Raw genomic sequence first — 27,495 nt, 5'->3', positions numbered from 1 at the left:
TGTTGACGACCGATCCAGTTGCCAAGCTGCGATACCATCGTGATCTTTCCTCCCGGCTCGAGTCTGCACATCTTGATCACACTGCTGGCGATCCCGTGCCGTTTCTAGATCATATTAATGAGCCCGTTTTAGGGGCCGCCAATGCCACCCTCTCCATTCCCCAGTCACCTCGGACACCGAACCGAGCACAGGCTGGGCGTCTTTATGAGAGGCGACAGAAGGACTTCCTTAGCGATCGTCGAAATCCAGTTAAAAGACGCTTGCTGCGAGAGGCCCGTGATGCCAAGACTTTAGCTTATCAAGATCATTACGAAGGAAAAGTTCGCGCCTTTTTCGATAATTTGGAGAATTTTCCTCCATTGAATCGCATACGCATGACGTATCGTTATTTGAGACAAGTCGTCACATTATATCTCTGTGCAAGCTTGGGAGGCCAAATTGATGTCTGGTTCCAGTAATTTGGAGATTTCTCTTCTGTTCGAGCCTGAGTCACCACCTCCTGGTTCTGGCCCTACTTTAGGTGACATCGAGCGACTTACTTCCTCGTTGCGTAATAACACTGCTGCTGGTTTAAACGGTGTACGCTCTGAACTTCTTCGCTATGGGAGTCCAGAACTGTTCCAGTTAATTCATCGTCTTCTGCGTATTATCTGGGAGCGTAATCAGGTCCCTCCAGGGATGATTGAAACTCTACAAATTCCGTTGCCAAAGGTGCCACGTCCGTCCGGACCTGATGAGTATCGACGAATAACCTTGTGCCAATCTATTTATAAGGTTTACTCTCGATTTTTGTCGAATTATCAGTACGCCTACCATCACAACCGCTCCGCCGAGGACCAAATATTTATCGTACTACAGATTCTTGATGAACGGTGGCGTAAAGCTCGGATTACTTATGTCTTGTCACTGGATATTCGGCAAGCGTTTGATACGGTTAATTTGCACCGAGTTCCATCTTTGCTTGCTGAACTTGGGGTTCCTGCTTATCTTATCAATCGTATAATTTCCGCTTGTCTCACCGAGCAGACCTCACTCCAGTGGTTCGGTCAACGAACAGCCTCTTTTAATAAGGTTCGGGGCATTAAGCAAGGGTGCCCCTTGTCTCCCAAACTTTTTGTTTATCTGCTTCATCAGGCTCTTATGTCGTTGCAGCAACGTATGCCAGAATTGTTCCTTGCTCAGAATGGCCGTGTCCTTTTGCCTTGTCTCCGTGTTTATGCTGACGATATTTTGACCATCTTTACCGACCCATCCCAAATAACCCGACTGCTTTCTTTAATTGGCCCCTGTCTACGGGAGTTTGGTTTAGAACTTAATGTTGCTAAAACCGAGGTGCTCATCTGGGATCCTTTTGATTCGTCTTGTGGCGAACCCGTTCGACAAATGAGATTTGGGCCATATGACCTTAAAGTTGTTTCCAGGTTAAAGTACCTCGGTATATTCCTTACTAGTTCCCTCAATCGTCGTGAAACCGTTGCCGATCGTGTTCGGAAATCTATAAGGGTGTATCATTCTCTTCTGGCCTTTGTTCGTGAAAATAATTTACAATGGGGGACCAGTAGACGTTTATACCAGACCGTGATCGCGCCTATTGTTTTCTACAGTCTGAGAGTGACAGCTTTGACCACAGCAAATCGGAATAAGCTGCGCGATATGGAGTTGCTTATTGTCTCCGGCCTTTATTATGCTTCTCGGTGTAGTGTTGATGATCCCTCTGTTTTACCGGTAGCTGGTGGTGACGTTGGTTCCTTTAATATTGATTGCGTTCTAGATTTCCATACTATTAACCGCCGTCTTCGAATGGCTCGGCTCCTCTATTGGGCGCATCTACAACGCATGGATGGTGCTGAGGTTTTGAGGCTAGCTTCAGAGTATCTCATACCAGGGCCCTTTAAACTTGGACGTCCTTGTTTTACCTGGGCCACTTATGTGGAGCAGGATATTGTTTGCTCTGGGGTTACCTCGGAGTATTTGCGCGAACTTGCTCAGGACCGGGACCAATTTAAGAGTTTTGCGACTAAGAATCTTCCGTTAGTTCATGAGGAGGTTTCCATTGTTCCCGCTGAGGGCGGTGACTATGAAGAACCCTTAGTCGACGATCCTGTTTTCGATTTTCCTTCGGACTTCTCTGACGACTCTTTGTTCGAGGGGTTAGATCAAAATGAACTCGGTTATTTAAGCGGTTATCCTGACAGTGACTAAGTTTAATTAATATATAGTTCTTTGCTTAGGTCAATGAACTCCGGATTATTACATTATTATTCCTTCAATGTTAAATAAAGTTGTTTGCTTAACTGTTGTTGCTTAATAGAAAGACCGAAATTCCTGCCTTCGAACGTGTTCTTCCTCTTTCTACAACTTTCCCTCAATAATCGTTTCTGCTTAAAGCTTATGCCCTTACATCACTGACTTTATTGCTTCCTCCTTGAATTCTCCCAAATTGTTAAGATTCCTCGTCTCGAATTACTAATTGTTCTACGCCATTTTCTCCCTGAATTTGTATAAATCGTAGCGTCATGTGAAATTTTTCATTATTGCCCCCTGTGTTCGTCATCATCACTTATTATTCCTTGATGCATTTAAATTAATTTCGGCTTTTAAATATCCTCCTTAAAGGACCCCCTTCCCTGTCAGCATGCGACCTGAGTTCGCTTTGAGCTCATTAGGCTACGTGAATTCGCCTTTCAACCTTTGGGTTGTTCGCACCCCAGCCGGCACCTCGGGGAGGTCAGGGATAGGAGTTACTGAGCAGAGGCTAGTGGTTCGCAATCTATTGTTGTGAACTATTTTGGACTTCCTGGTGCCGTACCAGAAAAAAAGACGCTATACTCAGTCTTGCCGTGCCAATAAATCTTTGAAATGTTCATTGGAAGAAATTCATTTGAGAATCTAAAGAAAAATATATAGTGAAAAAAAAGGAATTCCAAAGGGAATTCCTGGCTGATATGTGAAGTTTTTCCTTACCGGATTTCTTGACGAATTCTTCTAACAAAATATTTGCCTTTGTAGCAAATCACTATAACAGGACACCGCAATGCGCATTGATCAGCTGATTTAGGAAATGGACCCTGATATCAGTATTCAACAATATTCTCCGTCAATGGATTTGACATTTTGCGTGGAAACCTACGCGAGAAGTGTCAACAATTGATCGCATCCGTAGATAACAACCGTATGAGTGCAGCAAGACGAAGAAAAAAAAGCCGCATGACGTCCAGTAAACCGAAACATGTGGCCATACGCGGGTCGCATCCTCTCCGGGTGGGAAACAGCCGGACCTGCAGTCAATCATCATCCGTGACGCAGGAAGTCGAGAGAAAGAGAGCATTTCTTTCTTGTTGTTTTAAGGCGTTGTGCTGATCTTCACCGTCGCGCCATCAGCAGCAGTTTAGTGAGTCATGGTCTGTCGCGGATTTTACCCGATAGGAGGTGTGAACAAACAAGTTGGGCGTCATGTTGTGATGGTTGTGATCGATTGCGGGGACGGAGATTTTCGCGTAGGTTTTGCCGAAAATGGGTTATGGTCTTTCGGAACAAAGGATTGTTTTTCACGAAAATGTAGATTCGTTCAATTCATTCTTTCTAACCTACTTTTTATAGCCTTGTTTGACTACAGGAAACTAAACAATACGGTATATTAAATTTAAATTTTTTTCTGCGGTGTAACATTTTGTTATTACCGTAAAACGGGGTAACTTTGATAGTTTTTTCGAAGAAAACTTGAATATTCATGCATGCTGTTTCAAAGAATAATAATTTATATTTTTAAAACAAGTACTGGCATCCTAGCTATCGATTGCAGTCGATAGATTTCCAAAAGATTTATTATGAATGGATATATAATTTTTCATATAATCGAAAGTTGGTTTTCTGTTTTGGGGTAACTTTGATAATGGAGTATGAATCGAACAAAATTGAATGAATAACGAACATTTGTAGGGCATTGCATACCTCAAGGCGTTTAACGTTATATGGAAATTTCTGACTTAGATTACAAAAATGGTCCCAGTTTGTGAAAATGCTAATCGCTAAGAGATTTGAGACCGTATTCAAGTTCTATGATAACTAGGCTGCCAAATATAAGTGGCCAACTATTCAAAAGTACATCAAATAGTGATCGTAGAACAGATTGTTTGTAAGCGTTTCGAAAATGCTAAAATTGTGTCAATTTTTAATATTCGTATAAAAAGCGTCAAATGCACTTGATTCCAATGAAAATAGCTTTGACATGAAGTGTCATACTAATACTCTTTACTTTTGCATTCGTTTTGCTTAACTGATTGACAGAAACTTCGTTATTTCGTTTAATATGTTGTAGGTCTCGCACTATCAAAGTTACCCGCATTATCAAAGTTACCCCGTTTTACGGTACTAATCTTGATTTTCCAATATTTAGCCCCAGTGTATAGGTATCTGAAATACTGATCAGATACCGCAATGACTGGGGCGATTTTGACCAGTCCGAAACTGAATTAGGGGCAGCATCCATTGATTACGTAACGCTAAAATTAGAAATTTTTGACCCCTCACCCCGTCCGTTACGCTTTTTGTATGACCAATTTCATTTTTTTATGAACCGTAACCCATAATCCTACTCTCCCCTCCCCCTAGAGCGTTACGAAATTTGTGGACGCTCTCTTAAAGTTCATCTAAATGGTGACATACATTTCGTTCGCATCACATATATTTTTTTTTCTTGTTTTTGTATTTTACAATACGCTGCTGCTAAGCATAGGTGCAAGTTGTGAGTACCTTAAAGCGGAGTAACATTAACAGCGCAGCCATGAATTTTAACAAACAAATAAGTTCGAGTCAAAATTTAAACAAGCGCCACTTCGTTCAACTTTTTTCTTAGAAGATGCAAAATTCCATTACGAATAACTTCTCTGAAGACATCATACGTCAAAAATCGACTATAACAGAGAAAACACAATTTCCTGCTGAATTGTCCAGTTGGACCATTGTTCAATATTACCCTGTTTTACGGTACTCTTACTTTTCCTGTCGCGTTCTCGTTGTGGCCATCAGAGTATTAGCCAGCAAAGTCCTCCAGTTGTAGCCCATAATCTAGCCAGATGAAGTGTAAATCTCTCATCGTCAAGCTTTCATTCTGCAAACAAATCGTGGTGTGCTAGACAGGTGCGAATACCCGAACATATTCCTTGACAAGCTTCTAGACTTCTTCTGGAAGTTGCATCAGTTTATGTCAGCTCTCATATAAAAGTCTCATTTTTCACAAAGTATCCTGTTAAGGGATATATGTACCGAGTTCCATCGCGTATCATTCGCCAATTTTGGTAGACTTTTTCCACTTTGTTCCAAGATCCGACGAAACCTTAAGGATAATAACAAACTTTTATTAATTCACGTCATACAAAATTAAACATCTATACCAGTGGTTTTCAGACAAACTTATCATGCGGGCCACCCTAATGTCCCCTGGAATATAGTATCGGCTTCAAATTTAGCCAAAGTTAGTTGTAAAATATGCAGGAATTTTACAAACATTTCACACAAAATGTTCCTATCTGACATTTTGAAAGGCAAATAAAAACAAAATTCACCACGAAGCCGGCATCTAAAAATAACATTTCTCTCATGCGGGTAACTTTGATAGTGCGAGACCCAAAACATACGAAAAAACGAAGTTTCTGTTAATCAGTTAAGACAAACGAATGTAAAAATAAAGAGTATTAGTATGGCACTTCATGTCAAAGCTATTTTCGTTGGAATCACGTACATTTGAGGATTTATATGCAAATATTATTTTTTTTTAAGATTTTAGCATTTTTGAAACGCTCGCAAACAATCTGTTCTATGATCACTATTTGATGAAGTCATAATAAGTTCGTCACTTATCCTTGACAGCCTGATGATAGTAGAACATGAATTCGGTTCAAATCTCTTAGCGAAAACCATTTGCACAAACTGGGACCATTTTTGAAATTTAAGTCAGAAATTTCCATATAAACGCCTAGAGGTATGCAACGCCCTATAAATGTTCCATAATTCATTCAATTTTGTTTGATTTATACTCCACTATCAAAGATACCCCGAAACAGAAAACCGTCTTTCAATTATATGCAAAATTATACATCCATTCAGAATAAATCTTTTGGCAATCTATCAACTGCAATCGATAGTTAGGATATCAGTACTTGTTTTGAAAAAATAAATTATAATTTTTTGAAACAGCATGCATAAATATTCAAGTTTTCTCCGAAAAAAAAACTATGAAAGTTACCCTGTTTTACGGTACTTACTGTTTCATCCACAGTTGCCTTGCTAATGATTGGATGATGTCATGTTCAGCTTTTTCATGGTATCATATACACAAAGTTGCAACGTATGTACCGTACACCTGACACTTTCGGAAAACGCATTTGTCAGTTATTCCAGGCATCGTTCTTCGTCATCTTAACCAAGGTGATCCCAATTTTTTCGAACCTAATGGATAAATCTCACCACCTACAAATAATATACTCCGTTGTCTGTAGTAATCGCATGTATTTGGGTGATGTCTACCTCCTACAGCACGCGAATGATCTCGACTCTAATTGGATCTGTAGTATTGTATGACACGGGATGTTCGTATACAACGAACGTCCTTATCACTATTTTGTTTGCAATGATGTATTGCACACACAATACGATGATACTCTTGCCTTTTCTTGTTGCAGAGTCCAGCTTCAGACAAATCATTCGCTCCTTCATCTATTGAGTAATTCCAGAAACTTTAGAACATATATTGCATATTGGCGGTGCATTTTCTTTTTTACTCGTTAAACTTCGTCGCTTATTCTATTCCAGATAAGACAAGTAGGGTGTCGGTGCCATTAGTGGACTACCTAAGCTATAAAAAATCATAACAAAATAACGAAAAGCCTTAACAGAGATCTTTTAGCGTCAACAGAAAGATTTCAACTTCTACTATATGGGAAAAATATAAAAAGAGTGATAAAACTTGTTTTTTAACATAAAATCGCTTGAGCCACTATTGGTACACGTATTCCAGTAGTTGCGCTAGTGCTCCAGTAGTAGACGTTCGAGAATGATACAAGGAATTTTAAACAAAATGATAGTTTTTTACATAGGTTTAACATTTTTCCCTAGGAACAGCAATTAATATCTTTCGAATGAAGCATAAAGATCATCTCTAGGGCTTTTCTTCATTTTTATACATCCATTTTAAAAACTACTTCCATCCGTTGATCCACTACTGGAACACGACGGCAACTACTGGTGCAAGGGAGCAAATTTTTTGCATAAACTTAATTATTTATGTTACTTTTTGATAAAATAAAAAGCTGAAATTTGGCAAATCGACTAAACTAGAGACGATCTATCCACCAAGAATAGCACACGCCGTTTTTATCGAAAAATGTTCGTATTATTCCATAGTCCAATCTACTGGTACATTACAACCATTGGTACCGGCACCCTAATATGTTTGAAATTTAAAAATATCTCAAGAGATGCGAAATGGCCTATTCCCGAAAAAATCAAATGAGCATATGCATGCTATAATAATAAGCGAAACAGCACCAAAACAATGCGTACACTAAAAGTCAAAAGAACAAAAGAATTTTTTAGCAGGTACAGAGGCTCAAGGGAGTATTTTATACCAGCAAATTTGCACTTGTGTTTGTAATATCAATCGGCGGCAGCGTTGCCAACCTTCCAGATTTGTCTGGAATATTCCAGATTTTTGAGGCCCCATTTTATAAAAATCTGGAAGATCCAGATAAAATTTGAAACGAATTTGTAAGGTTTTGTAAATAATTTGTAAGGTTCTCCATATACGAGATAAGCGATCCAGACTTATCCAGACAAATTTTCAAAATCTTCCAGATTTTTGAATAATTGACTTGGCATCCCTGATCGGCGGGAGCTCAATGGACAAATTACCCCTAGTTCTATAGCCAAGTGTAATACACCACGCTGAAGCTACGGGCGAATTGGAACCTTACTAATGCGCATAGTTCGTATCAGCAACATCTGAACAAACGCCTGTAGGTATGCATTACACAGTGACCCCACGCAGTTGAATCACCCACAATTTATGAATCAGCAGACTCCAAAAGACAAAATTATTATCAAACTTTACTGATAAGAAACTGAGTGTAAAAGTAATTCTGTGATGTTTTGTGACAAGTTTGATAATAATTTTGTCTTTTGGAGTCTGCTGATTCATAAATTGTGGGTAATTCAACTGCGTGGGGTCACTGTATATGCAAGCATGATTGTGTGCTTACGTTTTCAGCACGACTAAAGGCCGGAGCACAATGGATCCGGTCAGCGTTGCCAACCTTCCAGATTTGTCTGGAATATTCCAGATTTTTGAGGCTCCATTTTACAAAAATCTGGTAGATCCAGATAAAATTTGTGATGAATTTGTAAGGTTTTATAAATAATTTGTAAGGTTCTCCATATACGACATATTTGATCCAGACTTTTCCAGACAAATTTTCAAAATCTTCCAGACTTTTGAAAAATTGACTTGGCATCCCTGGATTCGGTTAGCAATCCGGATTTTTGACAACTATTTTAAATAGCCGTGATCATATGGATCAACGCACAATGCATTCGGATTGAGTTTGCGGTACTAAATTGTACTAAACGCAACATCGACCGCAAAGTCAGCCGGAAGATTTGACTCGTTTCAAATCTTGCGCTTGACTTTGCGGTAGACGATTTGTTTTGTTTATCTTTTTGCAGTGCGAGAAGCAGCTCGGTGTGCAGGAGAACTTCAGCTTTACAGTAATTTTCAGCTGTTTTGTAAAGGTAAGTTAGTTTATTTTATGTTTAACTAATAGTTAATTATCTAGGAAGAATGCTTTATGTATTTTCCATCGCGTTTTTGATAAATTGCTAGCGAATTCCGGCGAACAATCTCTTTGAAGAGAAGAAATTTTAACCCATTGCCTACCAGCAAGAAATCTTTTCGAAGAAATTGTGCGCCGGAATTCATCAGCTGGTAACGAATTCCGACGCACAATTTCTTCGAAGAAAAATTTTCTTGCTGGTGAGAAGGGGAACAAAATTTATTCTCCCCGAAGGGATTGTGCGCCGGAATTCGCTACCTGTTGTGGTATGTTTCGAAATTTTCGCGTTTTTTTCGGTGAGTGATGTCGTTTTCACAGTTTGGGCAAGTCCAAGTCAGCGGGTCTCCAATTAGACTATTGATTAAGACTTTGGATCAGCAATCCGGAGACGGCGGGTTCGATTCCTGGTCCGGTCGATAAAGAATATTTACCGACACTCCTTACATAGAGTATCAATTAATAACTATGGAATGCTAAATGCATACTAAGTTGAAGAGGCGCGCTAAGTTTCATGGTGAACGTAGAGCCATAGAGAAGAAAAAGAATGGGAAGCCAGTTCAAAAACCCAGATTATGTGCACTATTGAAGAATTTCATTTATTTACAGGTTCAGTGTCCTGGTTGATTCAGTAACCGTACCTCCGCCCAAATGGATGAGAGTGAAACCCAAAATACTGTAAGTACAATCTTCAAAAAAAAAAATAAACTAATAACATAGTGGTTGTTAAATTAAGTAGACCGCATTTAGACAATAAAAGTTTTTAAAATGTGTATGGATTATAAACTGTGGTCAGTTAAGTCTACGAAGTTTATGAAAGCATTCTAAACTTATTTTTCAGTATGATGCTCATATTTGTAGCTGGAATTTTGTTAAAAATAATTTGTAAAATCAATAGTAATCACACATAATGGGCTAAACAGTTATATGTTCATTGTCGGAGTCGGATTTCAGATTCGGAGTCGGAATTGGAATAGGATTCAGAGCCGGAGATGAAATCGGAATTCGGAGTCGGATTCAAAGTCGGAGTTAGAGTTCAGAGTCGAAGTTAATATCGTAGTTCAGTGTCGGAGTCGTAGTCGGAGTTTGAAGATCAGAGTCGGAGTTCATAGCCGAACTTTGAGTTCATAGTTGAAGTCTGAATCGGATTTCAGAGTCAAAATTTGGAGTCGGTATTCGGAGTCGGAGTTTGGAGTCAGAATTTGGAGTCGGAAAATAGAATCGGAGTTTGTAGCAGGAGTTCATAGTCGGAGTCGGAATTGAAGTCGCAGTTCAGAGTCGGAGCTCGGAGTCGGAATTCAGAGTCAGAGTTTGTCGGAATCGGAGTTTGGAGTCAGAATCGGAGTCGGAGTTTAGTGTCGTAGTTCGGAGCCGGAGTTCAAAGTCGAGGTCGGAGTTGGAGTTTGGACTTGAAGTTCTAAGTCAGAGTTTGCAGTCGGAATTTGGAGTCGGAGTTCAGAGCCAGAGTTCGGAGTTCAAAGTCGGAGTCGGATACGGAGTGCTAGTCGGAGTCTGAGTTCGATGATCAGAGTCGGAGTCGTAGCCGGATTTTTTAGTCGAAGTTCGGAGTCAGTCAAAGTCGGAGTCGGAATTCAGAGTCGGAGTTTATAATCTGAGTCGGAGTTGTGGGTTCGGAGTCGATGTCGGAGTCGGAATTCAGAGTTGGATTTTGTTGGAATCGGAGTTTGGAGTCAAAATCGGAGTTGTAAGATCGGAGTCGGAGTTTGGAGTCGTAGTTCGGAGCCGGAGTTCAAAGTCAAGGTCGGAGTCGGTATCGGAGGTCGGAGTTGGAGTTGAAGTTCGAAGTCAGAGTTTGCAGTCGGAGTTTGGAGTCGGAGTTCAGAGCCAGAGTTCGGAGTTCAAAGTCGGAGTCGGATACGGAGTGCTAGTCGGAGTCTGAGTTCGATGTTCATAGTCGGAGTCGTAGTCGGATTTTTTAGTCGGAGTTCGGAGTTCGGAGTCAGAGTTGAAGTCGGAGTCGGAATTCAGAGTCGGAGTTTATATTCGGAGTCGGAGTTTGAAGTCGGACTTGTGAGTTTGGAGTCGGAGTTGAAATTCAGAGTAGGATTTTGTCGCAATCGGAGTTTGGAGTCAGAATCGGAGTTGTAAGTTCGGAGGACGACTTGGCAGCACTGCCAAAGCGAAAGAATTGTAAAAATGGAGTTCTTTATTTATCGTTATTTTACTAAAAGAAAATGTGTCTTGAAATAATAAAATATGTGTTAATTAAATGTTTAATTATTTCCGCGTTCATAGTGATAAAAGTTGTGCGCTAAAACTGACTAGAAAACAAGAAAAGTTGTGAATCAAATCATGATCGTCATGGATTCTGCAACAAAAATCGCAAACGGGAGTATTTTTTTTCTCTTTGATAAATATATTCATATAACGGCAAGTGTGTGTGCGTGAGTACTTGTCACTGAAACAGTGGTTGTGACTGAAAAAAATCGAAGAAAACGCTAATCATGGGAAAACAGCTTATGATATCGTTATGACTTTGTCCGTTCAATGAATTCAGTGGAGTGTGAATAAGGAATTGTTCATGTGATTAATTTTTGCGTTTTGCGTGCTAAGAATGAGTTGCTTTCATATAGTGGTAGACATGCATTTTTGTACGGGAGTGATCGTTTTGATTTTCGTTTCGATTGATGCATTGCAATATGCGTTGGTGTGGCGTCCAAATGTTTTTTTCTTCCTCTTCGAATTCCATTACAATGGTGTCTGTGCGAATGGTGATATGCCCATATAATTTAATGTGTTGGGGAGGCATGTTTGTGAGGCGCGTGACGCCTTGTGTGTATGAGTGATGGTGGCATTGAAGAGATTTACAGGCAAACTGTGTTCGGACAGAGCAAACATACAAACTTTCGCCCCCATCGTCTATCTGTTGTTAGAATTTAACTTGACTTGCGCATGGGATAAGGGGAGAAGTAGATCTCTGGCTGCACCCTGAGTTTTCTTAGTCTTTCCACTTGTTTGTGATTGTCAGATTGTTGCATTTAGGCTTGTGTTGATCATTGGATGTGTTGAGGGAAATTGACTTTTTTAGACGTCGTTGAAGACTCATACATCCTCTACGTAAGCCAGGCTAAGCGTGTGTAGGCACTGCATCTGTGAGCTGGTGGTCGGCGACGAAGAAGAGAATGTAGGGGGACTGGGGGTAGTTTGCCCACGTTAAGGAAAACAGCGATTTTAGATGTGAAAAACATTATTTTATGCTCTTTTTTATTTATGGTCGGATAAACAAACATGTTTTCTTTTAAATAGTAGAAACAGCTATCCATTTTAGCTTTTCTGGGGTTTATAAATTAATTTTTAAAAAATGCTTGCTTAACTGCATATGTATTGTTTTGCGGGGTAAAATGCCCCGCTTCAGTCCGGCGTTAGCCGTTCTGTAAACGTACGCACACAATCATGCTTGTTTATAGGTTGCATACATCCGGGCGTTTGTTCAGATGTTATTGTTCAATAATAGTATACATGCTGATGCGAAAAATGTACATTTGTAAGGTTCCAATTTGTGCGTAACATCAACGTGGCATTACGTTTGGTAGAATTTGAATTCAAACGGCTGTTTTGGTGTTATGAAATAGGGGTGGGCGTTTTGCCCCCAGAGTTGATTAAAGTTTAGGTCCTTCGTAAAGCTTTATTAGGACAAATTTAACATATTTTTTGCATGTAATACAAACTATGACAGTGCACAAGTTGGCTCTCGGCGATAGTTTCAAAAATTTGGTTTTTTATCGACCTAAAAAATGAGCTTGAAAATCGCACAAAATTGCAACGAAAACTGCGAAAAACGTTTTTATACGTTTTTAACGATATTTTTGGAAAAGACACATAAAAATATATTAATAGAAGCATTTTTATCCATATTCTATGATCTAGGATAGAAAAAAACATTCTAAAACACATCGTTCGTCCAAATCGAGGGTGGCGCGTTTTGCCCCCTATGGGCTTATTACCCCCAGTTCCCCTATGTTGCGCAATGTTTTTCTAGTGTCCGATTGTGTGCGTGAAATAAGGGGGGGTGGGTAAAAATAGATTGAACGTGTACGCGTAGGTTGCGGCCTAGGTGGATATGGGTGATATTAGGTGTCATAAGTGGCTTGGCAGCCATTTGATGTTCCGGGCCATTTTGTTTGCAAACAATGCTGTGTTTTCTCAGATTTTGCTTCATGCCATGTGTCAGTGTTTGTTAACGAAGCGGTCTACAACGGGGATTTCTGAGAAACCACCCATCCTCTTCCTGTCGCTGTTTTACTACACAAACCATAACAAATACTCCCATACATATGTACCCACTCTGGATTGCAGCTATGAATGTGTATTCAAAGATGAGCGGTAAACTAGTATGAAGAGCATTCATTAACTACGTAACGATAGGAAGTGAAATAAATGGTGTGGTGAAATAGAAAATAAAAGAAAACAAACGTGTCGAAGGAGAGATCGTCTTCGCAAATCATTAGATTCGGCTAGTGAAACGGCGGGTGCAGTTTTTGAAAAAAAGTGTCTGTAGCGGAAATAAAGCGATTTATTCTGCGTGCGCTCTGCTGGGCAGTGCTTCGTTGAAGCCCAAGCAGAAGGTGAAGATGCCGGGCCTCAGATTTTCGGGAACGCAGGTCTGGAGAGCCGGTCGCGTCGCCGTAGTTTTTTTTTTCTCACGCGTTCTGAGTGCAATTGTGTTCAGGTTTTCGTGTCGCCAGAGTGTTACTTTGCTTCAGTCAAGGATGAATGATCAATTTGGTGAGCTCGTTCCATGTATTTATTCTACATGCACAATATATTGAGGAACGTATTTTCATCATGACAACGGTGGAAGTGTTACTTAAATGAATTGAATCAACGAAATATGAACGGTTCGTTACTGTGGGTGTCGACACAGACTCTTGTACATTAACATTTAAAACCCCATACTTTTTTTTTACCTGTTTTTATCATTATAAAAAAAAAACTTTGAATGGTTCGACGCTAAAAGTGTCGACTTACCGTACGTTCTCGTTGTCCTTAGAGTACTGATAGGTGATGTTTTGTACTGAGGTCGCATGAATCGCATCACTTACCAAGGTGAATCCTGATCATGCACCTATGATCCCTCCCCACTAACAACACTCCTTCCCATGACAACCATGGAGATGCAGAGGTGATCTCGGTCTCTAGTAACAATGGATGTCACACTAACATTCCTTCCCTTCTCCGATGACCGTAAGGACGTGGCCGGCGCCGTTATTGAATTTTTAATGTTTAGAGTTCTCGAAAATGTACACTGAAGATGGAATGCTACTCCCAAGCTACATCTCTTGGTTCCTTGTGCAACTTCGATTATTATGTTCAATCACGGAGTAGCAACTACGAATTGTACGGTCATCAATGCTTATGCTTATGCTTAGAATCGGAGTTGTAAGTTCTGATTCGGAGTTTGGAGTCGGAATTGGAGCCGGAGTTCATAGTCGGGGTCGGAGTCGGAATCGGATGTCGGAGTTGGAGTTCGAAGTCAGAGTTTGCAGTCGGAGTTCAGAGCCAGAGTTCGGAGTTCGATGTTCAGAGTGAAAGTCGTCGGATTTTTTAGTCGGAGTTCGGAGTTGGAATTCAGAGTCGGAGTTTATAATCGGCGTCGGAGTTTGCAGCCGGAATCGGAGTTGTGAGTTCGGAGTCGAAGTTTGGAGTCGGAGTTAGGAGTTGGGATTCAGAGTCGGACTTCAGAACCACAGTTCGGAATTCTAAGTCAGAGTTGGATTCGGAGTCGTAATCGGAGTCGGAGTTCGATGTTCAGAGTCGGAGTCGGAACCGGAATTTGGAGTCGGAGTTCGGAGTCGAAGTCGGAGTCGCAATGCAGAATCGGAGTTTAGAGTCGAAGTCGGAGTTTGGAGTTGGAATCGGAGTTGTAAGTTCTGATTCGGAGTTTGGAGTCGGAATTGGAGCCGGAGTTCATAGTCGGGATCGGAGTCGGAATCGGGGGTCAGAGTCAGTGTTTGGAGTTCGAAGTCAGAATTTGGACTCGGAATTCAGAGTCGGAGTTTGGAGCCAGAGTTCGGAGTTCAAAGTCAGAGTCGGATACAGAGTTGTAGTTCAGAGTGGGAATCGGAGTTCAGAGTCAGAATTTGGAGTCGAAGTCGGAGTCACAGTTCGGAGTCGGAACTCATAGTCGGAGTTGAAGTTGGAATCGTGGTTCGGTGTCGGAATCAGATTTCGGAGTCGGAGTTTAGAGTCGGAGTTCAGAGTAGGAGTTCGGAGTTCAAAGTCAGATTCGTTCATAGTATACCGTTGACCTTCATCATCAGGCCACGGACTTGGCTCTCCCCATCTCCCAATATATTGCTGTGTGCGTTTGAGAAATCTAAATGCGCTTCAAACGTGATAACAGCGGTAACATAGTGAAACCAAGGACAACCTAGCAACTATTGTAAAAATCACGGCAGACTTAGTAAGAAAAATCTCTCACTGATATCGCATTGCATATTGGAGAATCTTGCCACATTTGAGATTTGCATCTCAACTGCACACAGCAATACTTATGGCTGACATGTGATTCTCGTATTGTATGAAATGTCAAATCAAATGAACCTCGCCTTGCAGATTCTTTGACCATTTCGGTCAAGAAATAACTTTGCACTGAACTGAAATTCCTTGAGCGATTCCGTTTGATCAGCATACCTAGCTATTCACTGTACGAGTTGTTATTACAAACCTGTCTTCAATTAAGGCACTAGTCAGTATGGAAATTACTTCAAGAGCAACGATACAGTGATACGAGAATCACGTGTCCGTTCGTGGTATTATGCAATTTGTATAGGATACTAGTACATGTTAGCCAAATGTTGGCAAATGCTCATATTTGCTAACGATATATGTGTATTTACAGGAGGAAGAAACCAGCAATGTCAACGAACGAATCATTGCATTCGTAAAGGAACATAAGGTTCTCTACGATAAAACTATGCGAGCATACAAAAATAATAACAACAGAAACAAGCTTTGAGTGCAGCTTGCATCAGAACTCGGAATGGATGGTAAGATTATTGGATTATTTAAGCTATTTCTTGTGGTACTTTTCAAATGAACCTAACATTGTGATACTCTCCTCTCTCCTTTCCATTATGTTCTATGGATGTACTTCTAGTTTAAGACATTGCTCGCATAAACCTTGAAAACGGCATAAAAGCCGTTGGTTATTCCTGAACACATGAATGTAAACACCTTTGAGAGAAAGAGCAAACCGTTCTAGGGCTTTAGTATTTACGTACTTAGAAACAACGAGCAACCAACTTGGCTACCAATGACTTATTGGACGAGATCATACATTGTGCGAGATAGTCTCTTGAGCTATGCTGAAAGAAATGAGCGAATTAGAAGCAAAGGGGTGTAAGTGACAACCCCTTCCGACGTTCAAAGTTTTTCGTAAATTTTTCACTCCATACAAAATATATGGGACTTCATTTTAAACCCAATTTTCTCCGATTTATTGTAATTTTTCTTTTCGACGTAAACATAAAATAAAAAGATCTGAAAAGCTAAAAAACTGAACATTTTTTTGAATTTCTTCTTTTACATTCATTCAATGCTAAGAGAATTACTGAAGAAATAGAAAAGGAATATCTCGAAATTAGCATATTAAAATAAAACAAACAGTCGATTTTTTATGAGAGTTTTATGAGAGGGCAGTACACACTGTTGTCGGATTGCTTTAGGTAGTTATGCAGGATAACTGAAGCCAAAACTACTTTCTCGGCATGTTTTGGCAACATTACCAAGGTAGTCTTCAGAACGCGCCATCGAGCGACTAAAATGCCGAACGCATTTCCTATGGTCCGCCGAGCACGCGAAAGCCGTTTATTAAAATTCTCCCGAATCGGTGGAAGCAACTTTCCGAGAAACGGCCTCATTAAATTAGGTTTAAGCGGGAATGCCGCGTCACCTACAATATTGTGAGGTATTTCGATTGTGGAATTCGGCAAACATGCTGCCGGTGGTAGGTTCAGCGATCCGTCAAACAAACGTTTGCCAAACTCCGAGCTTGCAAAGACGCCTCCATCACTATGTCCCCCATATTTAGATACTAAACTATCCTTATCTCTTAGTGCCAAATTTGTAGGCGTTATATTAGATTGTAAGCTTGTTTGGAATAAGCATATAGAACAACAGATAGAAAAAGCAAGAAATGCTTTCTGGGGCTGCAAAAGAACCTTTGGTAAAAAATGGGGTCTGAAACCGAAGATGATATGCTGGATCTATTCGGCCATTGTTAAACCCATTATTTCATACGCATCAATTTTTTGGTGGGAAAAAACCAAACAAGTCGCTACTCAAGCTAAGTTAAATAAACTACAAAGGCTTGCTACTATTTCAATTACTGGGGCAATACGAAATACCCCTTCAAATGCGTTGAACGCAATGTTAAATCTTCTTCCACTTCATGACTATATACAAATGGATGCAGTTAAGAGTGCTATCAGAGTCAGAAGGTCCTTAGATAGCGCTGATAGTGAACTAAAAGGACATATGACTATATTGAAGCACTTCAAAATAAGTCCAGTGTACTTAGTGAACGAAGATTATATGTTGAAGCGTAACTTTTTTGATCATCGTTTTTGGGTTGCTGATGTAACTCGCCAGGATTGGGACACAGGAGGACCAACTTTCCGATCTGGATCATTAATTTTTTTCACTGATGGTTCAAAACAAGATAACATGGTAGGGTCAGGAGTGTTTGGCCCAGGAGTAAATGTATCTTATGCACTGGGAAGTTGGCCAACAGTTTTTCAGGCCGAAATTTATGCCATTCTTGAATGCGCTGACATTTGTCTTAAAAGGCGCTACCGGAATGCTAATATATGTATTTGTTCGGATAGCAAAGCAGCCCTGAACGCTTTGAAGTCTAGAACTTACACATCAAGACTTGTTTGGGAGTGTTCCAAGCTACTGCAGCAGTTGTCCTATCGTAATAAGGTTAATCTATATTGGGTTCCTGGCCATTGCGGAATAGAAGGAAATGAAAAAGCTGATCAGTTAGCAAAACAAGGTTCTTCCATGCAATTTATAGGGCCTCAACCGTTCTTCGGAATGGCCTCTTGTGCTCTGAAAATGCAATTAAAGAGCTGGATGAAGGCAAAAATTAAACTAAACTGGAAGAACGCAATGGACTCTCGTCAGTCCAAACGATTCATCGAACCAGACGCCCATCAAACGCTGAGGTTGTTAAACCTCAATAAACACGATCTAAGTACTTATACTGGCTTATTAACAGGCCACTGCCCCAGCAAACGTTACCTTAAAATTATAGGTAAATTGCCAGAAGATATGTGTCGTTTCTGTAAATTAGAAAGCGAAAGCACTGAACATTTGTTGTGCAAGTGTGTTGCACTATACCACAAGCGTTGTAGATATTTAGATAAAGGCTTGCTAGAGCCTAATGAAATTCAGTACTATCATCCAAAACAGGTACTACATTTTATCCGAAACGTAGTACCTGATTGGGATGCACGCCAATAGCTGTGGAGATAGTTACTTCATATAGAAACATATTTCTACAGTACGGCAAAAACAAAGAGGATAACACCACAATAGATCAACTTAATGGTCGCAGTGGTATCATGTCCCCACAGAGGAAAAAAAAAAATGTCCCCCATAGGCTCCAACATCAACTGACAGAAACTTGTAATTTGCGTCACAAACCGCCATCAAATTGATACTGTGATCTCCCTTATAATTGAAAAATTGAGATCCTGAGTTTGGGGGACACTCGATCTTGACGTGTTTGCCGTCAACGGCCCCGCAACAGTTTGGCAGATCCCACAACTGGTAGAACTGTGATACGTTCCTTGCCCAGTCTGCCGTTGTTAGTTCCGGCAAGAATTCGCCCTTTAGTTCGGCCCACAGCACATCGCATACCTCATGGATGATACCCCTGGACGTGCTTTCGCCTATTTTGAAGCTCCACGATAAAAATGGGATGTCTGGTCCATGGGCGAGGTAGCTGAAATAATCAGACATGATAGTATGGGAAAATAAGAGCACAACAAATATACTCACATTAATGTGAGGAAGAGTCTAAACTCAGGGCTAAGCGGAGCCCTTAAAGAGGATTTCTCCAGCTTATGCTGAATCCGCGACAACAGCGAACTGAATGCGGCCGGGCTCATCCTCGTTGCCCGGAAAAACTTTTCAGGGTTTTGGACCATTGTGTCGAAGTTCGCCACAAAGAAGCCAGATTCGGCCCGGCTCTGCAAAAGCGGATGCACCCACCATCTCCTTACAGCACTCGATGTTGTACGCTTCCGATATTGCCTATATGCTAGATACAGGCCGTAAATTGCGATCAAATCGATGATATCCATTACGAAAATTATTCAATAGCTTTAACAGAACTCTGAACCAACTAAAAATGATTATTCCCACAATTCAGCTGTCATGCAACGTATACATTGTGCGTATGTTGTCCGTTTTGCGTGCGTTTCCCATTTTAGTACAAACCGGATCAAACGGATTACCAGACGCAATTACAAACGCAAAACGCAACGTATCCATTGTGCTCCGGCCTTAACGTCATGCTCAAGCGGAGCGTTCAAGGGCAACTTCACCGGTGGTCCAAATCATTGGTTTGGTCAAAATATTTTTACCATGTTAATAATTAGAGCTTGCACCAATGTTGCAAATGATGTTCCAATTTTATTTTATACCAGTTTTCTGGTCTACTTTTTTGGAACAAGCTTGCTGCCCGGTCCGTTTCAGATCGGATTTAGACCAAGATTTGAGCTGTTCCAAATCTGATTTGACACACATTTGTTTACCAGTTCGGATTTTTCTCCCTGAGCTTGGTAGTTTAGGAAGTGAAGGTGCAAAAGTTAAAGATGATTCAAGAAGGAAAGCGATCATCAAGTTATTTCTCCGGAAAGTTCTTTAGGAATTCGTTCAAGTTATTCCACCACCAATTTCTACGGGAATAAATTTAAAGATTCCTCAACGAAGTCCTACAGAAATTTTCAGAAGTTCTTCCAGTAATTCTACCAAAGTTTCTTCTATGTGTCTAACAAAATTTCCACCAGGAATTCATCCGGGGATTTCTTTGAGGAATTCATCCTGAGAATTGCTGCGGGAATAGCTCCGAGGATTTCCTCCAGGAGCCCCTCCCGGTAACCGTACGGGTATTTCCATCACAAATTTCTCCGTGAATTTCGTTCAGAAATTCCTCCGCGATTTCCTCCAGTAACCCCTCCGGGGATTTGCTCCTGGAATTTATTACGGAGTTTACCTACGGGGATTTCGTCCAGGAATTCCGTTGAGATTTCCACCAAGAATTCCTCTGTGGATTTAGTTATTAAATTCCTTCAGGCATTTTCTCCAGAAATTCCTTTGGGATTATTTTCAGAGAATTTATCCGAGAGTTTCCCAAAGGAATTCATCCAGAGAACTCCACCAAGAATTCTTCCAGGGATTCACCCCAGGAATTCCTACGGAAATTTTCTCCAGTAATTCCTCTGGAGAATTGTTTTCCAAGAAAATCTCCGGGGATTTTATTCAGGAGTTCTTCGGGGGATTACCAAGAATTCCTCCGGAAATTTCATCAAGGATTTCTTCCCAGAAATTCATTAAGAAATTCCTCCGTTTGTTTTCGCCGCAAATTCTTTTTAAGATTTTTTCAGAGAATTTATCCGGAGATTTCCTCCAGGAATTTCTCAGGGGATTCGTACCAGATGAAGGATGAAGGATTCCTCCGATGATTTCAAGGAGTCATCCAGGGATATCCCCCAAGTACTCCTCCGGGGATTTCCTCCAGGGATTCCTTTGGGAATTTCGTCCAGGAATTTCTCTAGAGATTTCCACCAGGAATTCCTTTTCTCAGAAATTCCTCCGGAGATTATTCTCAAGAATCCAACCACACCACCCCCCAAGAATTCCTCTGGGGGTTTTCTCCTGCAATTTTTCAGAGAATTTCCTAAAGCAATTACTGCGAGGATTTCATCCAGGAAAGTTCTCGGGAATTTCCTCCGAATATTTAATGAGGGAATTCCTCCAGGATTTTTTTCAAAGAATTCATCTGGAGATTTCCTCCAGCAATTTCTTTGGAAGATGCACCAGGAATTTCTCCGGCGATTGCACCTAGGTATTTCCTCCGGAAATTCCTTAGGAGATTTCCTTTATGAATTTCTTCTGGAAATTCAAGGTTTCCCCTGGCGGGGATATCCCCCAAGAATTATTCCGGGATTTTTTTTCCAGGAATTCCTTCCTTCTCCGCAACTTTCCTCCGGGGATTTAAATTATTTTTCCGGAGATATCCCCAAAAACTCCTCCGGGCATTTTCTCCAGAAATTATTCCGGGGCTTTCCTCCAAAGGTTGCTCCGGAGATTACCTTTGAAAATTCTTCCGGGGATTTTCTCCAGGAATTCTTTCGAAACTTTTGCCTGGGATGCCGTTGGATTTCCACCATGGATCCTTCAGGAATTCTTTCGGAGTTCCTTCAAAAATTTCATCAGAGTTCCTTCGGGATTTCTTCCATAGTTCCTATAGGATTTTTACCGGAGTTTCTATAGAAATATTGCGCAGTTCCTCCAAGAAATCTTTCGTAGTTTTTCCAGGAATTCCTTCAGAGTTCCTCCGGGAAGTAATTCGGAGTTCCACCTTCAGATAATTCCCTCAGATTTTCATCATGACTCTTCTAGCAATTCGTGGGGAGATCCTCCAAGATTTTTTCCGGGGTTCTTTGAGGAATTGTTCCGTTGTTCCTCCAGGATTTTTTCTTAGAATTCTTAAAAAATCCTCCGGGAAATACTCAATAGTTCATCCGGGAAATACTCTAGAGTTTATCTGGGAGTTCCTCCAGGAATTCTTTCAGCCGTTTGAATTTAAATTCCAGTAAACGTAATGGCACGCTACAGTTACGTGCACATTTGAATCACAGACAATCAGACAAAACACTCGGATTCATTTCAACGTACACGCAGCGACCTGGACTCTCGAAATCCATACATTTTGCATTATGAAAAATGGAATTTTTTATTTCGTAAGTCAAATTTATGTATTTCAACTCGATTTCTTGTGACGAATTTTAATAAGGGGTTTCTGTGTATATCGATAGTCTATTGGCCCATGCTCACTCATGGTGCGTGTATCGCTTTGTTAGAGTTTGCCGTTTGTGCACTACCACCACCTAGTTTCTGTAAGGCGAAAATCAGTATTTTTATCATTGAGCTTTAATCGTGGTACATGGTATATTTGAAATTTACAATTTTTTTAACTGTTTTGTCTGTGTTTGAGGCTTGTAAATTTACACTAGTGTGGGTCAAAATTTAGATTCTCGCTCCAGTTGTTCATCGTAAAAATACCTATCGAAGCCTGCGTTCAGAATTTTTATAGAGGACAATGGGCGACCTCGGGTGATTTTTCTTTGCAAAAATAAGTTTTTTCATAGTAAATCCCATACAAACTTTGAACGGCTGGCGCACAAATATAGTTTCACCGATCGAGCTGAAATTTTACATGTTATGGGACCCAAATGCAATCCAAAAAGTGGACTGGAGCGAGAATCTATTTTTTTTTTTCATATAACCATGTCCCAGGCTAATGTACACTAGGCCGCTCCTTATTTTTCGAAAATGCGAAATATTTTACTTAAAATTCTATGCTGATCATCAATTTGTTACTAGTGGCTTTTCGTACTCATGCTGCGTGCATTAGAGCAGCGAGCTCGATTTGGCACACGCGGTCATCTACGCCTAATACCTTCAGGGCCGTTGGGGGACCAGCGCCCACGTACGGACCTCAATTTTTAACCTAATTCATTTCTTACCAAATCGAGCACTTGACAACGACGAACTTATAACATTTCGCATTTTCGAAAAATAAAGGACGGCCTGATGTACACTTTTCGTATGTATTTTATAACGCTAACTATGTTCTCAGATGGCCCGTTTTACCCCGCATAAAAAAATGCAGATATGAAAGCATTTTTTAAATTGATTTGTTAACTCCAAATATATAAAAATAGACAAAAACAAAATTCAAACATACAAAACATGAAACAATCGTAACTGTGGTTTACCAAAATATTCGAGTACCAGACCGAAAAGCTTTCTATTAATATGATCTAAGAAAGCAAAGTTTGTTCGACAAAATTGTTGATGGCCAATTCAACATCTTCTTACTGAAGTATCTTTGAAGCTATCTTAAGGTGAAGATGCATCGAAGCCAAACCTCGAATTTTCAAGAGCACAAACACCCGTTTGAGCTGAAAACTTAATCGATTGGTCACCACCAGCTAGTGACCAGTGAGTAGCATTTTCAGCACAAACAGTTGTCTGGTTCTCTAGATTTGTGCTCTTGAAAATTCGAGGTTTGGCTTCGATGCATCTTCACGTTAAGTTTGAATGCATATACAGTTTGCAGCTTCAGTAATAAATTAGGCATCCTTTATTTACGTCACGCAAAATATTTCAGTCTGTGCAACTTTGCACAATTAATGAAAATCAGCTGTGAATATCATGTTATCTTTAACAACAGATGATTTCATCGACCACAACAAAAGCGAATCATAGCCAACAGCCGATGAAAATTTCCAAGTTCAAGAAAATCAACAAATCAGCGGAAAACAAATAGTTGATCAGCGCCAACGAGTGCTGTTTGTTTTCATACTGTTGTATGTCGAAAAGTGCAAATGGTTTCTAGTGAGAAAAAATAACGTCTTCTTGGCACACTTTTCTGCCAATTATTTCTCGAAAACAAATATTCACAGTCCGCCGTCGTAATACAGTGGTCTCCTTGAACGAGAATCATCATCACCGTCGCCCACAAATCTGCAAACCAGCTGTATTCGATCTTCCGAATATCTTAATCGCAATAGAGTAATCGTCTGCCTTCGACGAAAAATTGGCTGCTCAAACGCTGACAGTGAAAATATACTCTGATCTTCAGCCAAACGAACTTTTACTAACCTTGAACCCACCCATCAACAGTCGGTTGGTTCGCAACAGGGATGCCAAGTCAATTTTTCAAAAATCTGGAAGTTTTTGAAAATTTGCCTGGAAAAGTCTGGATCGCTTATCTCGTATATGGAGAACCTTACAAATTATTTACAAAACCTTACAAATTCGTTTCAAATTTAATCTGGATCTTCCAGATTTTTGTAAAATAGGGCCTCAAAAATCTGGAATATTCCAGACAAATCTGGAAGGTTGGCAACGCTGGTTCGCAACGCATTGGCAAAAGGTATTCACTCTCAATTCTTGGTTAGGTACTATTCACTCTCTCGAGAAGATTCGAGGTTACGCGGTCATACCTACACCGATCCTATTTCTACATCAAAGATTCGCAGATGGATCTAATTTATTGCCTATCTAAAAACACGACAACGAAAGCGATTCGGTGATTTGATGTCGTCCTTGGCGAACTATGCGAGAGAAAATTAGAAAGCGCCGCTGTATCTATCTATACGGCTGCTATGAGGGAAAATGCTGATTATTAGTCATCCGCGAGCATCAATGAAGTCGATCGTTGACCCAGCTATCGTATTCGGGGAAAATGAAGATCAAAAAGCGATTTGTAGCTGTAAAATTAGGAGGAATGTATCAAAACCATGTGTTTATTGTGGGTGATTTTGCTTCGGACGACTACAGCCTTCTGAAGAGCAGTGAACTTTAAATTAGTCAGGATGTCATCAAGAAGTTGGGATTTGTGCAATCTGTTGAAATATTTCAACACCCAGTTTGAACTTGAATATGTATCATTCCTTAGATCTACAAACTCGTGACTGGTACCGTTAATTCGGCTGGGGGGTGTTTGGGTAGGTCGGTGGTTATTTGATCACCGTGTCACACGATTTCATTTCTTACTAATAGAGCGCAAATATCAATGCAATACTAAATGAACGTTATTTGTCTTAACTATTGTCGAATTGTGTGTTGTGAAGGTTTTTAGTATTAAAGAATGTTTATATCCAGGGCCGTATTTACGGGGGGTCCAAGGGGGCCATGCCCCCCCTTAAATACTTCTCAATTAAGCATTATTAAATATTTGAAAATTATTATAGAAACCGATAAAATAGTGCCATCTTTTTGAATCACATAGAATGATTGGTTAGCTTAAGGATTCTAATTTTAAATTTGAGGATAATCTGTTGGTTTCAAATCTAAATGATTTTTAGGCTGTTCTGCAGTGTGCAGTACATTTGACTTATTGTTCTGTATCTGAGAGTTTCAGTTTTTGTTTATTTCTGGATTTGTTCAGTACTCTTTTACATAAATCTGAAAATAGAAAATTAGTGTTGGACCACTGCGGTGAACACATTTCTAGAATTTAAAAATAAAAATATTAAAAATTAAGGAAATCCAACATTGATTTGATATATTTTAAATTAGTTATATTGATTTGCTATTGAGGGGCCTAAAGTAAATGAAAGTGACATTTTGGTTGATTTTAAGTTTAGTGTACTGGAATATTGAACTGTTTTCAAGCTTTCCGATAGCATTTTCAAGTCGTATTTCCATCTAAAAATATTTTATTTTGGAGAAGATTAGCTCGTTGTTTTGGCTCTTTTATAAATTGTACGGTGTAAAATATTGCTGAAAAAGTTCAAACTCTTTTTGCTCAAAAAAGAGTATTTGTCACTTACACCCATTGATCCTAACTTGCGCCTCTGAGGGTTTGACATCGGTTCAAAGCTATCTTCAGGTAATTAAAATCATATCCATAAAATTCGTGCGGGATGACATTGGGCCAAGATTTTTACAGTAAACGAACAACAGAATAATGAAAACAATGTGGCAAGCTTGACTTTCGTACTAGTCATGGGATGCATCGAAAAGGGCGGTCAAAGTCACCTCCTAGGCCCAATGTCACACCGCACGGCGGAACATTGAGCATAGGTCTTATGAAATTACCATTGAAAACATACTATAGCATTTAATAGCAAAACTATTTTCTGGGAAAAGGCCCCCACATTTGTAAATCCGGCCCTGTTTATATCAATAAAAATTCATTATCGTGATCGGTGTAGTATTGGTAGACACCTATAAACTTCTTGTTTAAACAAAGATTTGGACATTGTGTAAGTTTGTAAGGATGCTAGAAATATATCCCCAAACCAGGTTTTTCACCGCATTTAAAAAAAGAATGCCCATTTTGTTGAAATAATTGAATTTTTGTTAGGTATCAGGGAATTCCATAGGAAACTTTCTACATTTAGGTGTTTTCTGTGGTATTCTTGAAATTTTATTGTTTATTATTTCCAAAAATATTGCATTGTTAAGCGTTTAGCAAGCACATTTGGATTCAGAGAGGCCAAATTAAGTACATAGAGTGGTTTTCAAAACTAACAGTTATCGTTTTGACAGCTGATCAATTTCCAGGGGGGGGTATACGCAATAAGGTGCGCCTACCGTTCATATTTTGTGGGTGTATTCGTTTGGCTCACAACTCTGGTAGGCATCCCGCTGTTTGAGTGTTGCATCAGCATTTGCTGCCTGGCATGGCCCGCGTTTCAACCTGTGCTGTTTGGACCGGCCCGCCCGAGAAATGATTGTTAGGCAAGCTTTGTTTGTAGTTGACAGCCGTACACCCACCCTGTCAATTTCACCCCCACGGTGCTCCAATTACCGTTATTATCAAATAAAATATACCATCAAAACGGCAGTCGGCAGTTGATTCCTGATGTTGTTCAGCACCTCTGGGCCGAATTTGAAAAAAAATCCTTAGTCAGAATTTTGAGTTACGCCCTTTTGAAGTTTATATGATAGAAATCACATGAAGTATGTCACTATAACTTGTTTGAACAAACATATTATAATAAAATTTTGTAGTTTTAATTTTTTTTTATCTGGTTTTAGATATTTAAAAATACATTTTTCTATTTTTTTATAGAGCGACATTTAAAAAGGGCCAATGCTATGTTTAGTTATTACTAATCATCCAATACACGAAAAATGATACCTACCAAACTTTCGCCTGAAAGTGAATTTAGGAAGTTGTCCAAAGCATTCAAATATGTATAAATAATTCTTGGGCAGGATATGCAGATACACCCTTTTGAAGTGTATGGAAAGAATATTGCATGATGAATTCCGTTCCATCTATAATCAACGGTAGGTGCATACATTATCATGTGCGGTTGTTCTTTTTCCATTCAGTTTAGCAAGTTGTATAAAATTTACACCTACACATATAGTCTAGACTAACATTAGAAATGGGCCAAAGTATAATTGAAATATATACAAATCAATATAGCTGAACAATGACTGTATCAAAGTTGATCGAAACACTCGAACATCACATATCTGTATTCTATTCAATTCTATTTAATTATTTTCTATTCAATTCTACTCTACTTAAATTTATTCTATTCTGATCTACCCTACTTGTTCTTATAACATTTGTTTACAACTGCTGATGTTGTAATCATCAACTGCGAGCAAATCATTTGATGTTTGTACGACTTTATAGCGCTGACAGGTCTGCGAAACAGCGCTATGCGCAGACTCCGACGCCTGCTAGTTATGTCATACTAGTCTTCGATCAGTTGCATTGCAGAAGTCTTTTACATAAAACTTGGAGATATGATATTTCGAAGATTTCGACAGACTCAGCTCTTCTCAGCTCTCGACAAACTTGTTCAAATTACTTTCAAAACTGGTATACAGCTCGAATGAAAAGCATTCAATAAAAATGCTTAAAGTCTTCAAATACATA

General features: G+C 39.8%; 1 long non-coding RNA gene across 1 annotated transcript; it reads left to right on the top strand.

Moving 5' to 3' along the window:
- The first annotated feature begins 8,660 nt into the window (after nt 1–8,660).
- On the top strand, nt 8,661–16,326 carry LOC110675299. Its single transcript, XR_002499347.1, has 4 exons — nt 8,661–8,784; nt 9,432–9,500; nt 15,685–15,832; nt 15,943–16,326. It is a non-coding gene; the product is annotated as an uncharacterized LOC110675299 (long non-coding RNA).
- Nucleotides 16,327–27,495: the final 11,169 nt, after the last annotated feature.

Source organism: Aedes aegypti, chromosome 2 (assembly GCF_002204515.2).
Source record: "Aedes aegypti strain LVP_AGWG chromosome 2, AaegL5.0 Primary Assembly, whole genome shotgun sequence".
Taxonomy (NCBI): Eukaryota; Metazoa; Arthropoda; class Insecta; order Diptera; family Culicidae; genus Aedes; species Aedes aegypti.
Note: the sequence above shows the minus strand (reverse complement) of the source record. Positions and strands in the feature narration are given on the sequence as shown.